This window comes from Hyla sarda, unplaced genomic scaffold (assembly GCF_029499605.1).
Source record: "Hyla sarda isolate aHylSar1 unplaced genomic scaffold, aHylSar1.hap1 scaffold_495, whole genome shotgun sequence".
Lineage (NCBI taxonomy): Eukaryota > Metazoa > Chordata > Amphibia > Anura > Hylidae > Hyla > Hyla sarda.
Genome location: NW_026610506.1, coordinates 78,778 through 94,660, shown reverse-complemented (window position 1 = coordinate 94,660; position 15,883 = coordinate 78,778). Strand labels below are relative to the sequence as shown.

The window sequence follows — 15,883 nt, the reverse complement described above, 5'->3', positions numbered from 1 at the left end:
GGGGAATAGCCGCACTGAGTTTGTCAAGTGCACCCATGTTTGCAACTCCAACAATACACACATATGTATGTATGTATGTATGTATGTATGTATGTATGTATGTATGTATGTATCTATCTATCTATCTATCTATCTCTTTCTCTCTTTCTATATGTATATATATATATATAGAGAGAGAGAGAGAGAGAGAGAGAGAGAGAGAGAGAGAGAGAGAGAGAGAGAGAGAGATGGAAATACTTTTTTAAACATGTTTTCACCTTTTTTTTTTAACCTTCTTTTTTTCTTCTCTCCATGTTTTCCTTCTTTCCTCCTTTTTTCCTATGCTGCTGCTTCTTATTTTTCTTCTTTTTCAGACCCTATCATTGCACTATTGCTTATTCAATACCACCAGCAGATGGAGACACTATATTACAACATTAGTTGTGAGCAGCAGTTTGTACAAACAAATGCCTCATAGCTGATGTCCTATCCATTATTGCAATGGATGGTTGGCTGGCAACATTTGTTTTTATTATTCCAATACCACAGTACCAATGCATGGTCAATCAACAGCAATGACACCCCCATGTCAATTAACAAGATTCAGCACCCACTACCTGAAAGACAGCTACCTATCATGTCATGTCCAACCTGCTCAGGTGTGCTGGTTGCTGAGCTTATTCAATTAAAGAGGACATTCAGCAGCAGCAGTCCTGTGCCTGGTCGCTCCAACAGGGGCCAGACACAAGCGACACCACCTATTGTCTTTTGCCTGCAGTAGGGGCCCACTGGACTAGCCAGCAAGCAGCTGCAGCAGTAAATAAACAGGTAATCTTTCTTTCCAACACTGAACCCTGGTGGTGCACTTAATATATGCTACCAGATAGGGGACATATCAGATATTAAACTGATATAAACAGACACCACATTTGATACCAGCCAAAAGGAAGAATGAGAAGTGATAACTGTGAAAGGGGAGGAACCAACGCTGTCCCCTTCACATGCACCATCACTACTTGTAGGAAGGTAGGCTGGCTGGCAGCCTCCCATACACACTCTGGCTGGGTGGCAGTCACCCACCAGTACACACAGCAGGCCCTAAACCCATATCATTATTGCTAAGCAGGAAGATGGGAGTCCATTTCACTCTGATGGACCATTTTTTAAATGCAATCCATAACCTGGCTTTGGCAGGAACCCTTCTTACTCCTCCTACTTGCATTTGATACTGGGTTTAGGATCTGCATAGGAAACACACACACACACACACAAGCACACACTTACCTGTGTTGTCTGCTGACGCCTCCTTGGCTGTCCCCAAACGGTATAAAACCAACAGCCACGGGAAGCTGTAAGGATAGAGGACATACCTGCATCCTATTGGACTCACTTGTCTTGGTTAAATCCAGCTTATTTGAAAACTTATGGTGCTGCTGCTTCTGATCATGGCAGTGCTGCTTCTGACAAGGCTGTTCTTTGGTGGGCCTAGGTGACATCACAATCTCCATGGTTACATACACAACAAAGGTCAGATGTTGTTTACACCTGGCCATGCCAGTGGTATTGAGTAGCATATCACAGTGCTAAGGGTCCTGGATGCAACAATCTTTCAATGGGGAATAGCCGCACTGAGTTTGTCAAGTGCACCCATGTTTGCAACTCCAACAATACACACATATATATGTATGTATGTATGTATGTATGTATGTATCTATCTATCTATCTATCTATCTATCTATCTATCTCTTTCTCTCTCTCTATATGTATATATATATATATATATATATATATACATATATAATATTTTTTTCTTTTAAATATATATATATATATATATATATATATATATATATATATATACATATATAGAGCGAGAGAGATGGAAATACTTTTTTAAACATGTTTTCACCTTTTTTTTACCTTCTTTTTTTCTTCTCTCCATGTTTTCCTTCTTTCCTCCTTTTTTCCTATGCTGCTGCTTCTTATTTTTCTTCTTTTTCAGACCCTATCATTGCACTATTGCTTATTCAATACCACCAGCAGATGGAGACACTATATTACAACATTAGTTGTGAGCAGCAGTTTGTACAAACAAATGCCTCATAGCTGATGTCCTATCCATTATTGCAATGGATGGCTGGCTGGCAACATTTGTTTTAATTATTCCAATACCACAGTACCAATGCATGGTCAATTAACAAGATTCAGCACCCACTACCTGAAAGACAGCTACCTATCATGTCATGTCCAACCTGCACAGGTGTGCTGGTTGCTGAGCTTATTCAATTAAAGAGGACATTCAGCAGCAGCAGTCCTGTGCCTGGTCGCTGCAACAGGGGCCAGACACAAGCGGCACCACCTATTGTCTTTTGCCTGCAGTAGGGGCCCACTGGACTAGCCAGCAAGCAGCTGCAGCAAATAAACAGGTAATCTTTCTTTCCAACACTGAACCCTGGTGGTGCACTTAATATATGCTACCAGATAGGGGACATATCAGATATTAAACTGATATAAACAGACACCACATTTGATACCAGCCAAAAGGAAGAATGAGAAGTGATAACTGTGAAAGGGGAGGAACCAACGCTGTCCCCTTCACATGCACCATCACTACTTGTAGTAAGGGAGGCTGGCTGGCAGCCTCCCATACACACTCTGGCTGGGTGGCAGTCACCCACCAGTACACACAGCAGACCCTAAACCCATATCATTATTGCTAAGCAGGAAGATGGGAGTCCATTTCACTCTGATGGACCATTTTTAAATGCAATCCATAACCTGGCTTTGGCAGGAACCCTTCTTACTCCTCCTACTTGCATTTGATACTGGGTTTAGGATCTGCATAGGAAACACACACACACACACACACAAGCACACACTTACCTGTGTTGCCTGCTGACGCCTCCTTGGCTGTCCCCAAACGGTATAAAACCAACAGCCACGGGAAGCTGTAAGGATAGAGGACATACCTGCATCCTATTGGACTCACTTGTCTTGGTTAAATCCAGCTTATTTGAAAACCTATGGATCTGCTGCTTCTGCTCATGGCAGTGCTGCTTCTGACAAGGCTGTTCTTTGGTGGGCCTAGGTGACATCACAATCTCCATGGTTACATACACAACAAAGGTCAGATGTTGTTTACACCTGGCCATGCCAGTGGTATTGAGTAGCATATCACACTGCTAAGGGTCCTGGATGCAACAATCTTTCAATGGGGAATAGCAGCACTGAGTTTGTCAAGTGCACCCATGTTTGCAACTCCAACAATACACACATATGTATGTATGTATGTAATGTATGTATGTAATGTATGTATGTATGTATCTATCTATCTATCTCTTTCTCTCTTTCTATATGTATATATATATATATATATATATATATATATATATATATAATTTTTTTTCTTTTAAATATATATATATATATATATATATATATATATACACATATATAGAGAGAGAGAGAGATGGAAATACTTTTTTAAACATGTTTTCACCTTTTTTTTTAACCTTCTTTTTTTCTTCTCTCCATGTTTTCCTTCTTTCCTCCTTTTTTCCTATGCTGCGCCTTCTTATTTTTCTTCTTTTTCAGACCCTATCATTGCACTATTGCTTATTCAATACCACCAGCAGATGGAGACACTATATTACAACATTAGTTGTGAGCAGCAGTTTGTACAAACAAATGCCTCATAGCTGATGTCCTATCCATTATTGCAATGGATGGTTGGCTGGCAACATTTGTTTTTATTATTCCAATACCACAGTACCAATGCATGGTCAATCAACAGCAATGACACCCCCATGTCAATTAACAAGATTCAGCACCCACTACCTGAAAGACAGCTACCTATCATGTCATGTCCAACCTGCACAGGTGTGCTGGTTGCTGAGCTTATTCAATTAAAGAGGACATTCAGCAGCAGCAGTCCTGTGCCTGGTCGCTCCAACAGGGGCCAGACACAAGCGGCACCACCTATTGTCTTTTGCCTGCAGTAGGGGCCCACTGGACTAGCCAGCAAGCAGCTGCAGCAGTAAATAAACAGGTAATCTTTCTTTCCAACACTGAACCCTGGTGGTGCACTTAATATATGCTACCAGATAGGGGACATATCAGATATTAAACTGATATAAACAGACACCACATTTGATACCAGCCAAAAGGAAGAATGAGAAGTGATAACTGTGAAAGGGGAGGAACCAACGCTGTCCCCTTCACATGCACCATCACTACTTGTAGGAAGGTAGGCTGGCTGGCAGCCTCCCATACACACTCTGGCTGGGTGGCAGTCACCCACCAGTACACACAGCAGGCCCTAAACCCATATCATTATTGCTAAGCAGGAAGATGGGAGTCCATTTCACTCTGATGGACCATTTTTAAATGCAATCCATAACCTGGCTTTGGCAGGAACCCTTCTTACTCCTCCTACTTGCATTTGATACTGGGTTTAGGATCTGCATAGGAAACACACACACACACACACACACACACACACACAAGTACACACTTACCTGTGTTGTCTGCTGACGCCTCCTTGGCTGTCCCCAAACAGTATAAAACCAACAGCCACGGGAAGCTGTAAGGATAGAGGACATACCTGCATCCTATTGGACTCACTTGTCTTGGTTAAATCCAGCTTATTTGAAAACTTATGGTGCTGCTGCTTCTGATCATGGCAGTGCTGCTTCTGACAAGGCTGTTCTTTGGTGGGCCTAGGTGACATCACAATCTCCATGGTTACATACACAACAAAGGTCAGATGTTGTTTACACCTGGCCATGCCAGTGGTATTGAGTAGCATATCACAGTGCTAAGGGTCCTGGATGCAACAATCTTTCAATGGGGAATAGCCGCACTGAGTTTGTCAAGTGCACCCATGTTTGCAACTCCAACAATACACACATATATATGTATGTATGTTGTATGTATGTATGTATGTATGTATGTATGTATGTATGTATGTGTATCTATCTATCTATCTATCTATCTCTTTCTCTCTCTCTATATGTATATATATATATATATATATATATATATATAATTTTTTTTTCTTTTAAATATATATATATATATATATATACATATATAGAGAGAGAGAGATGGAAATACTTTTTTAAACATGTTTTCACCTTTTTTTTACCTTCTTTTTTTCTTCTCTCCATGTTTTCCTTCTTTCCTCCTTTTTTCCTATGCTGCTGCTTCTTATTTTTCTTCTTTTTCAGACCCTATCATTGCACTATTGCTTATTCAATACCACCAGCAGATGGAGACACTATATTACAACATTAGTTGTGAGCAGCAGTTTGTACAAACAAATGCCTCATAGCTGATGTCCTATCCATTATTGCAATGGATGGCTGGCTGGCAACATTTGTTTTAATTATTCCAATACCACAGTACCAATGCATGGTCAATTAACAAGATTCAGCACCCACTACCTGAAAGACAGCTACCTATCATGTCATGTCCAACCTGCACAGGTGTGCTGGTTGCTGAGCTTATTCAATTAAAGAGGACATTCAGCAGCAGCAGTCCTGTGCCTGGTCGCTCCAACAGGGGCCAGACACAAGCGGCACCACCTATTGTCTTTTGCCTGCAGTAGGGGCCCACTGGACTAGCCAGCAAGCAGCTGCAGCAAATAAACAGGTAATCTTTCTTTCCAACACTGAACCCTGGTGGTGCACTTAATATATGCTACCAGATAGGGGACATATCAGATATTAAACTGATATAAACAGACACCACATTTGATACCAGCCAAAAGGAAGAATGAGAAGTGATAACTGTGAAAGGGGAGGAACCAACGCTGTCCCCTTCACATGCACCATCACTACTTGTAGGAAGGGAGGCTGGCTGGCAGCCTCCCATACACACTCTGGCTGGGTGGCAGTCACCCACCAGTACACACAGCAGACCCTAAACCCATATCATTATTGCTAAGCAGGAAGATGGGAGTCCATTTCACTCTGATGGACCATTTTTAAATGCAATCCATAACCTGGCTTTGGCAGGAACCCTTCTTACTCCTCCTACTTGCATTTGATACTGGGTTTAGGATCTGCATAGGAAACACACACACACACACACACACAAGCACACACTTACCTGTGTTGCCTGCTGACGCCTCCTTGGCTGTCCCCAAACGGTATAAAACCAACAGCCACGGGAAGCTGTAAGGATAGAGGACATACCTGCATCCTATTGGACTCACTTGTCTTGGTTAAATCCAGCTTATTTGAAAACCTATGGATCTGCTGCTTCTGCTCATGGCAGTGCTGCTTCTGACAAGGCTGTTCTTTGGTGGGCCTAGGTGACATCACAATCTCCATGGTTACATACACAACAAAGGTCAGATGTTGTTTACACCTGGCCATGCCAGTGGTATTGAGTAGCATATCACACTGCTAAGGGTCCTGGATGCAACAATCTTTCAATGGGGAATAGCCGCACTGAGTTTGTCAAGTGCACCCATGTTTGCAACTCCAACAATACACACATATGTATGTATGTATGTATGTAATGTATGTAATGTATGTAATGTATGTAATGTATGTATGTATGTATGTATGTATCTATCTATCTATCTCTTTCTCTCTTTCTATATGTATATATATATATATATATATATATATATATATTTTTTTTTTTTCTTTTAAATATATATATATATATATACATATATATATAGAGAGAGAGATGGAAATACTTTTTTAAACATGTTTTCACCTTTTTTTTTAACCTTCTTTTTTTCTTCTCTCCATGTTTTCCTTCTTTCCTCCTTTTTTCCTATGCTGCTGCTTCTTATTTTTCTTCTTTTTCAGACCCTATCATTGCACTATTGCTTATTCAATACCACCAGCAGATGGAGACACTATATTACAACATTAGTTGTGAGCAGCAGTTTGTACAAACAAATGCCTCATAGCTGATGTCCTATCCATTATTGCAATGGATGGTTGGCTGGCAACATTTGTTTTAATTATTCCAATACCACAGTACCAATGCATGGTCAATCAACAGCAATGACACCCCCATGTCAATTAACAAGATTCAGCACCCACTACCTGAAAGACAGCTACCTATCATGTCATGTCCAACCTGCACAGGTGTGCTGGTTGCTGAGCTTATTCAATTAAAGAGGACATTCAGCAGCAGCAGTCCTGTGCCTGGTCGCTCCAACAGGGGCCAGACACAAGCGGCACCACCTATTGTCTTTTGCCTGCAGTAGGGGCCCACTGGACTAGCCAGCAAGCAGCTGCAGCAGTAAATAAACAGGTAATCTTTCTTTCCAACACTGAACCCTGGTGGTGCACTTAATATATGCTACCAGATAGGGGACATATCAGATAGTAAACTGATATAAACAGACACCACATTTGATACCAGCCAAAAGGAAGAATGAGAAGTGATAACTGTGAAAGGGGAGGAACCAACGCTGTCCCCTTCACATGCACCATCACTACTTGTAGGAAGGTAGGCTGGCTGGCAGCCTCCCATACACACTCTGGCTGGGTGGCAGTCACCCACCAGTACACACAGCAGGCCCTAAACCCATATCATTATTGCTAAGCAGGAAGATGGGAGTCCATTTCACTCTGATGGACCATTTTTAAATGCAATCCATAACCTGGCTTTGGCAGGAACCCTTCTTACTCCTCCTACTTGCATTTGATACTGGGTTTAGGATCTGCATAGGAAACACACACACACACACACACACAAGCACACACTTACCTGTGTTGCCTGCTGACGCCTCCTTGGCTGTCCCCAAACGGTATAAAACCAACAGCCACGGGAAGCTGTAAGGATAGAGGAAATACCTGCATCCTATTGGACTCACTTGTCTTGGTTAAATCCAGCTTATTTGAAAACTTATGGTGCTGCTGCTTCTGATCATGGCAGTGCTGCTTCTGACAAGGCTGTTCTTTGGTGGGCCTAGGTGACATCACAATCTCCATGGTTACATACACAACAAAGGTCAGATGTTGTTTACACCTGGCCATGCCAGTGGTATTGAGTAGCATATCACAGTGCTAAGGGTCCTGGATGCAACAATCTTTCAATGGGGAATAGCCGCACTGAGTTTGTCAAGTGCACCCATGTTTGCAACTCCAACAATACACACATATGTATGTATGTATGTATGTTGTATGTATGTATGTATGTATGTATGTATGTATGTATGTATGTGTATCTATCTATCTATCTATCTCTTTCTCTCTCTCTATATGTATATATATATATATACATATATAATTTTTTTTTCTTTTAAATATATATATATATATATATATATATATATATACATATATATAGAGAGAGAGAGATGGAAATACTTTTTTAAACATGTTTTCACCTTTTTTTTACCTTCTTTTTTTCTTCTCTCCATGTTTTCCTTCTTTCCTCCTTTTTTCCTATGCTGCTGCTTCTTATTTTACTCCTTTTTCAGACCCTATCATTGCACTATTGCTTATTCAATACCACCAGCAGATGGAGACACTATATTACAACATTAGTCGTGAGCAGCAGTTTGTACAAACAAATGCCTCATAGCTGATGTCCTATCCATTATTGCAATGGATGGCTGGCTGGCAACATTTGTTTTAATTATTCCAATACCACAGTACCAATGCATGGTCAATCAACAGCAATGACACCCCCATGTCAATTAACAAGATTCAGCACCCACTACCTGAAAGACAGCTACCTATCATGTCATGTCCAACCTACACAGGTGTGCTGGTTGCTGAGCTTATTCAATTAAAGAGGACATTCAGCAGCAGCAGTCCTGTGCCTGGTCGCTCCAACAGGGGCCAGACACAAGCGGCACCACCTATTGCCTTTTGCCTGCAGTAGGGGCCCACTGGACTAGCCAGCAAGCAGCTGCAGCAAATAAACAGGTAATCTTTCTTTCCAACACTGAACCCTGGTGGTGCACTTAATATATGCTACCAGATAGGGGACATATCAGATATTAAACTGATATAAACAGACACCACATTTGATACCAGCCAAAAGGAAGAATGAGAAGTGATAACTGTGAAAGGGGAGGAACCAACGCTGTCCCCTTCACATGCACCATCACGACTTGTAGGAAGGGAGGCTGGCTGGCAGCCTCCCATACACACTCTGGCTGGGTGGCAGTCACCCACCAGTACACACAGCAGACCCTAAACCCATATCATTATTGCTAAGCAGGAAGATGGGAGTCCATTTCACTCTGATGGACCATTTTTAAATGCAATCCATAACCTGGCTTTGGCAGGAACCCTTCTTACTCCTCCTACTTGCATTTGATACTGGGTTTAGGATCTGCATAGGAAACACACACACACACAAGCACACACTTACCTGTGTTGCCTGCTGACGCCTCCTTGGCTGTCCCCAAACGGTATAAAACCAACAGCCACGGGAAGCTGTAAGGATAGAGGACATACCTGCATCCTATTGGACTCACTTGTCTTGGTTAAATCCAGCTTATTTGAAAACCTATGGATCTGCTGCTTCTGCTCATGGCAGTGCTGCTTCTGACAAGGCTGTTCTTTGGTGGGCCTAGGTGACATCACAATCTCCATGGTTACATACACAACAAAGGTCAGATGTTGTTTACACCTGGCCATGCCAGTGGTATTGAGTAGCATATCACACTGCTAAGGGTCCTGGATGCAACAATCTTTCAATGGGGAATAGCCGCACTGAGTTTGTCAAGTTCACCCATGTTTGCAACTCCAACAATACACACATATGTATGTATGTATGTAAGTATGTAAGTATGTAAGTATGTAATGTATGTAATGTATGTATGTATGTATGTATCTATCTATCTATCTATCTATCTATCTATCTCTTTCTCTCTTTCTATATGTATATATATATATATATTTTTTTTTTTTTTCTTTTAAATATATATATATATATATATATATATATATATATATACATATATATAGAGAGAGAGAGATGGAAATACTTTTTTAAACATGTTTTCACCTTTTTTTTTAACCTTCTTTTTTTCTTCTCTCCATGTTTTCCTTCTTTCCTCCTTTTTTCCTATGCTGCTGCTTCTTATTTTTCTTCTTTTTCAGACCCTATCATTGCACTATTGCTTATTCAATACCACCAGCAGATGGAGACACTATATTACAACATTAGTTGTGAGCAGCAGTTTGTACAAACAAATGCCTCATAGCTGATGTCCTATCCATTATTGCAATGGATGGTTGGCTGGCAACATTTGTTTTTATTATTCCAATACCACAGTACCAATGCATGGTCAATCAACAGCAATGACACCCCCATGTCAATTAACAAGATTCAGCACCCACTACCTGAAAGACAGCTACCTATCATGTCATGTCAAACCTGCACAGGTGTGCTGGTTGCTGAGCTTATTCAATTAAAGAGGACATTCAGCAGCAGCAGTCCTGTGCCTGGTCGCTCCAACAGGGGCCAGACACAAGCGGCACCACCTATTGTCTTTTGCCTGCAGTAGGGGCCCACTGGACTAGCCAGCAAGCAGCTGCAGCAGCAGCAAATAAACAGGTAATCTTTCTTTCCAACACTGAACCCTGGTGGTGCACTTAATATATGCTACCAGATAGGGGACATATCAGATATTAAACTGATATAAACAGACACCACATTTGATACCAGCCAAAAGGAAGAATGAGAAGTGATAACTGTGAAAGGGGAGGAACCAACGCTGTCCCCTTCACATGCACCATCACTACTTGTAGGAAGGTAGGCTGGCTGGCAGCCTCCCATACACACTCTGGCTGGGTGGCAGTCACCCACCAGTACACACAGCAGGCCCTAAACCCATATCATTATTGCTAAGCAGGAAGATGGGAGTCCATTTCACTCTGATGGACCATTTTTAAATGCAATCCATAACCTGGCTTTGGCAGGAACCCTTCTTACTCCTCCTACTTGCATTTGATACTGGGTTTAGGATCTGCATAGGAAACACACACACACACACACACACACACAAGCACACACTTACCTGTGTTGCCTGCTGACGCCTCCTTGGCTGTCCCCAAACGGTATAAAACCAACAGCCACGGGAAGCTGTAAGGATAGAGGACATACCTGCATCCTATTGGACTCACTTGTCTTGGTTAAATCCAGCTTATTTGAAAACTTATGGTGCTGCTGCTTCTGATCATGGCAGTGCTGCTTCTGACAAGGCTGTTCTTTGGTGGGCCTAGGTGACATCACAATCTCCATGGTTACATACACAACAAAGGTCAGATGTTGTTTACACCAGGCCATGCCAGTGGTATTGAGTAGCATATCACAGTGCTAAGGGTCCTGGATGCAACAATCTTTCAATGGGGAATAGCCGCACTGAGTTTGTCAAGTGCACCCATGTTTGCAACTCCAACAATACACACATATATATGTATGTATGTTGTATGTATGTATGTATGTATGTATGTATGTATGTATGTGTATCTATCTATCTATCTATCTATCTCTTTCTCTCTATATGTATATATATATATATATATATATATATAATTTTTTTTTCTTTTAAATATATATATATATATATATATATATATATATATATACATATATAGAGAGAGAGAGATGGAAATACTTTTTTAAACATGTTTTCACCTTTTTTTTACCTTCTTTTTTTCTTCTCTCCATGTTTTCCTTCTTTCCTCCTTTTTTCCTATGCTGCTGCTTCTTATTTTTCTTCTTTTTCAGACCCTATCATTGCACTATTGCTTATTCAATACCACCAGCAGATGGAGACACTATATTACAACATTAGTTGTGAGCAGCAGTTTGTACAAACAAATGCCTCATAGCTGATGTCCTATCCATTATTGCAATGGATGGCTGGCTGGCAACATTTGTTTTAATTATTCCAATACCACAGTACCAATGCATGGTCAATTAACAAGATTCAGCACCCACTACCTGAAAGACAGCTACCTATCATGTCATGTCCAACCTGCACAGGTGTGCTGGTTGCTGAGCTTATTCAATTAAAGAGGACATTCAGCAGCAGCAGTCCTGTGCCTGGTCGCTCCAACAGGGGCCAGACACAAGCGGCATCACCTATTGTCTTTTGCCTGCAGTAGGGGCCCACTGGACTAGCCAGCAAGCAGCTGCAGCAAATAAACAGGTAATCTTTCTTTCCAACACTGAACCCTGGTGGTGCACTTAATATATGCTACCAGATAGGGGACATATCAGATATTAAACTGATATAAACAGACACCACATTTGATACCAGCCAAAAGGAAAAATGAGAAGTGATAACTGTGAAAGGGGAGGAACCAACGCTGTCCCCTTCACATGCACCATCACTACTTGTAGGAAGGGAGGCTGGCTGGCAGCCTCCCATACACACTCAGGCTGGGTGGCAGTCACCCACCAGTACACACAGCAGACCTTAAACCCATATCATTATTGCTAAGCAGGAAGATGGGAGTCCATTTCACTCTGATGGACCATTTTTAAATGCAATCCATAACCTGGCTTTGGCAGGAACCCTTCTTACTCCTCCTACTTGCATTTGATACTGGGTTTAGGATCTGCATAGGAAACACACACACACACACACAAGCACACACTTACCTGTGTTGCCTGCTGACGCCTCCTTGGCTGTCCCCAAACGGTATAAAACCAACAGCCACGGGAAGCTGTAAGGATAGAGGACATACCTGCATCCTATTGGACTCACTTGTCTTGGTTAAATCCAGCTTATTTGAAAACCTATGGATCTGTTGCTTCTGCTCATGGCAGTGCTGCTTCTGACAAGGCTGTTCTTTGGTGGGCCTAGGTGACATCACAATCTCCATGGTTACATACACAACAAAGGTCAGATGTTGTTTACACCTGGCCATGCCAGTGGTATTGAGTAGCATATCACACTGCTAAGGGTCCTGGATGCAACAATCTTTCAATGGGGAATAGCCGCACTGAGTTTGTCAAGTGCACCCATGTTTGCAACTCCAACAATACACACATATGTATGTATGTATGTATGTATGTAATGTATGTAATGTATGTAATGTATGTAATGTATGTATGTATGTATGTATGTATCTATCTATCTATCTATCTCTTTCTCTCTTTCTATATGTATATATATATATATATATATATATATATATAATTTTTTTTTCTTTTAAATATATATATATATATATATATATATACATATATAGAGAGAGAGAGAGATGGAAATACCTTTTTAAACATGTTTTCACCTTTTTTTTTAACCTTCTTTTTTTCTTCTCTCCATGTTTTCCTTCTTTCCTCCTTTTTTCCTATGCTGCTGCTTCTTATTTTTCTTCTTTTTCAGACCCTATCATTGCACTATTGCTTATTCAATACCACCAGCAGATGGAGACACTATATTACAACATTAGTTGTGAGCAGCAGTTTGTACAAACAAATGCCTCATAGCTGATGTCCTATCCATTATTGCAATGGATGGTTGGCTGGCAACATTTGTTTTTATTATTCCAATACCACAGTACCAATGCATGGTCAATCAACAGCAATGACACCCCCATGTCAATTAACAAGATTCAGCACCCACTACCTGAAAGACAGCTACCTATCATGTCATGTCCAACCTGCACAGGTGTGCTGGTTGCTGAGCTTATTCAATTAAAGAGGACATTCAGCAGCAGCAGTCCTGTGCCTGGTCGCTGCAACAGGGGCCAGACACAAGCGGCACCACCTATTGTCTTTTGCCTGCAGTAGGGGCCCACTGGACTAGCCAGCAAGCAGCTGCAGCAGCAGTAAATAAACAGGTAATCTTTCTTTCCAACACTAAACCCTGGTGGTTACTTAATATATGCTACCAGATAGGGGACATATCAGATAGTAAACTGATATAAACAGACACCACATTTGATACCAGCCAAAAGGAAGAATGAGAAGTGATAACTGTGAAAGGGGAGGAACCAACGCTGTCCCCTTCACATGCACCATCACTACTTGTAGGAAGGTAGGCTGGCTGGCACCCTCCCATACACACTCTGGCTGGGTGGCAGTCACCCACCAGTACACACAGCAGGCCCTAAACCCATATCATTATTGCTAAGCAGGAAGATGGGAGTCCATTTCACTCTGATGGACCATTTTTAAATGCAATCCATAACCTGGCTTTGGCAGGAACCCTTCTTACTCCTCCTACTTGCATTTGATACTGGGTTTAGGATCTGCATAGGAAACACACACACACACACACACACACACACACAAGCACACACTTACCTGTGTTGCCTGCTGACGCCTCCTTGGCTGTCCCCAAACGGTATAAAACCAACAGCCACGGGAAGCTGTAAGGATAGAGGACATACCTGCATCCTATTGGACTCACTTGTCTTGGTTAAATCCAGCTTATTTGAAAACTTATGGTGCTGCTGCTTCTGATCATGGCAGTGCTGCTTCTGACAAGGCTGTTCTTTGGTGGGCCTAGGTGACATCACAATCTCCATGGTTACATACACAACAAAGGTCAGATGTTGTTTACACCTGGCCATGCCAGTGGTATTGAGTAGCATATCACAGTGCTAAGGGTCCTGGATGCAACAATCTTTCAATGGGGAATAGCCGCACTGAGTTTGTCAAGTGCACCCATGTTTGCAACTCCAACAATACACACATATGTATGTATGTATGTATGTTGTATGTATGTATGTATGTATGTATGTATGTATGTATGTATGTGTATCTATCTATCTATCTATCTCTTTCTCTCTCTCTATATGTATATATATATATATATATATATAATTTTTTTTCTTTTAAATATATATATATATATATATATATATATATATATATATATACATATATATAGAGAGAGAGAGAGAGATGGAAATACTTTTTTAAACATGTTTTCACCTTTTTTTTACCTTCTTTTTTTCTTCTCTCCATGTTTTCCTTCTTTCCTCCTTTTTTCCTATGCTGCTGCTTCTTATTTTACTCCTTTTTCAGACCCTATCATTGCACTATTGCTTATTCAATACCACCAGCAGATGGAGACACTATATTACAACATTAGTCGTGAGCAGCAGTTTGTACAAACAAATGCCTCATAGCTGATGTCCTATCCATTATTGCAATGGATGGCTGGCTGGCAACATTTGTTTTAATTATTCCAATACCACAGTACCAATGCATGGTCAATCAACAGCAATGACACCCCCATGTCAATTAACAAGATTCAGCACCCACAACCTGAAAGACAGCTACCTATCATGTCTACCTATCATGTCATGTCCAACCTGCACAGGTGTGCTGGTTGCTGAGCTTATTCAATTAAAGAGGACATTCAGCAGTAGCAGTCCTGTGCCTGGTCGCTCCAACAGGGGCCAGACACAAGCGGCACCACCTATTGTCTTTTGCCTGCAGTAGGGGCCCACTGGACTAGCCAGCAAGCAGCTGCAGCAAATAAACAGGTAATCTTTCTTTCCAACACTGAACCCTGGTGGTGCATTTAATATATGCTACCAGATAGGGGACATATCAGATATTAAACTGATATAAACAGACACCACATTTGATACCAGCCAAAAGGAAGAATGAGAAGTGATAACTGTGAAAGGGGAGGAACCAACGCTGTCCCCTTCACATGCACCATCACTACTTGTAGGAAGGGAGGCTGGCTGGCAGCCTCCCATACACACTCTGGCTGGGTGGCAGTCACCCACCAGTACACACAGCAGACCCTAAACCCATATCATTATTGCTAAGCAGGAAGATGGGAGTCCATTTCACTCTGATGGACCATTTTTAAATGCAATCCATAACCTGGCTTTGGCAGGAACCCTTCTTACTCCTCCTACTTGCATTTGATACTGGGTTTAGGATCTGCATAGGAAACACACACACACACACACAAGCACACACTTACCTG

General features: G+C 41.5%; 1 pseudogene; it reads right to left on the bottom strand.

Moving 5' to 3' along the window:
* Positions 1–15,452: 15,452 nt before the first annotated feature.
* LOC130337338 (U2 spliceosomal RNA) lies at positions 15,453–15,555 on the bottom strand (annotated as a pseudogene).
* Between the last annotated feature and the right edge of the window lie 328 nt (positions 15,556–15,883).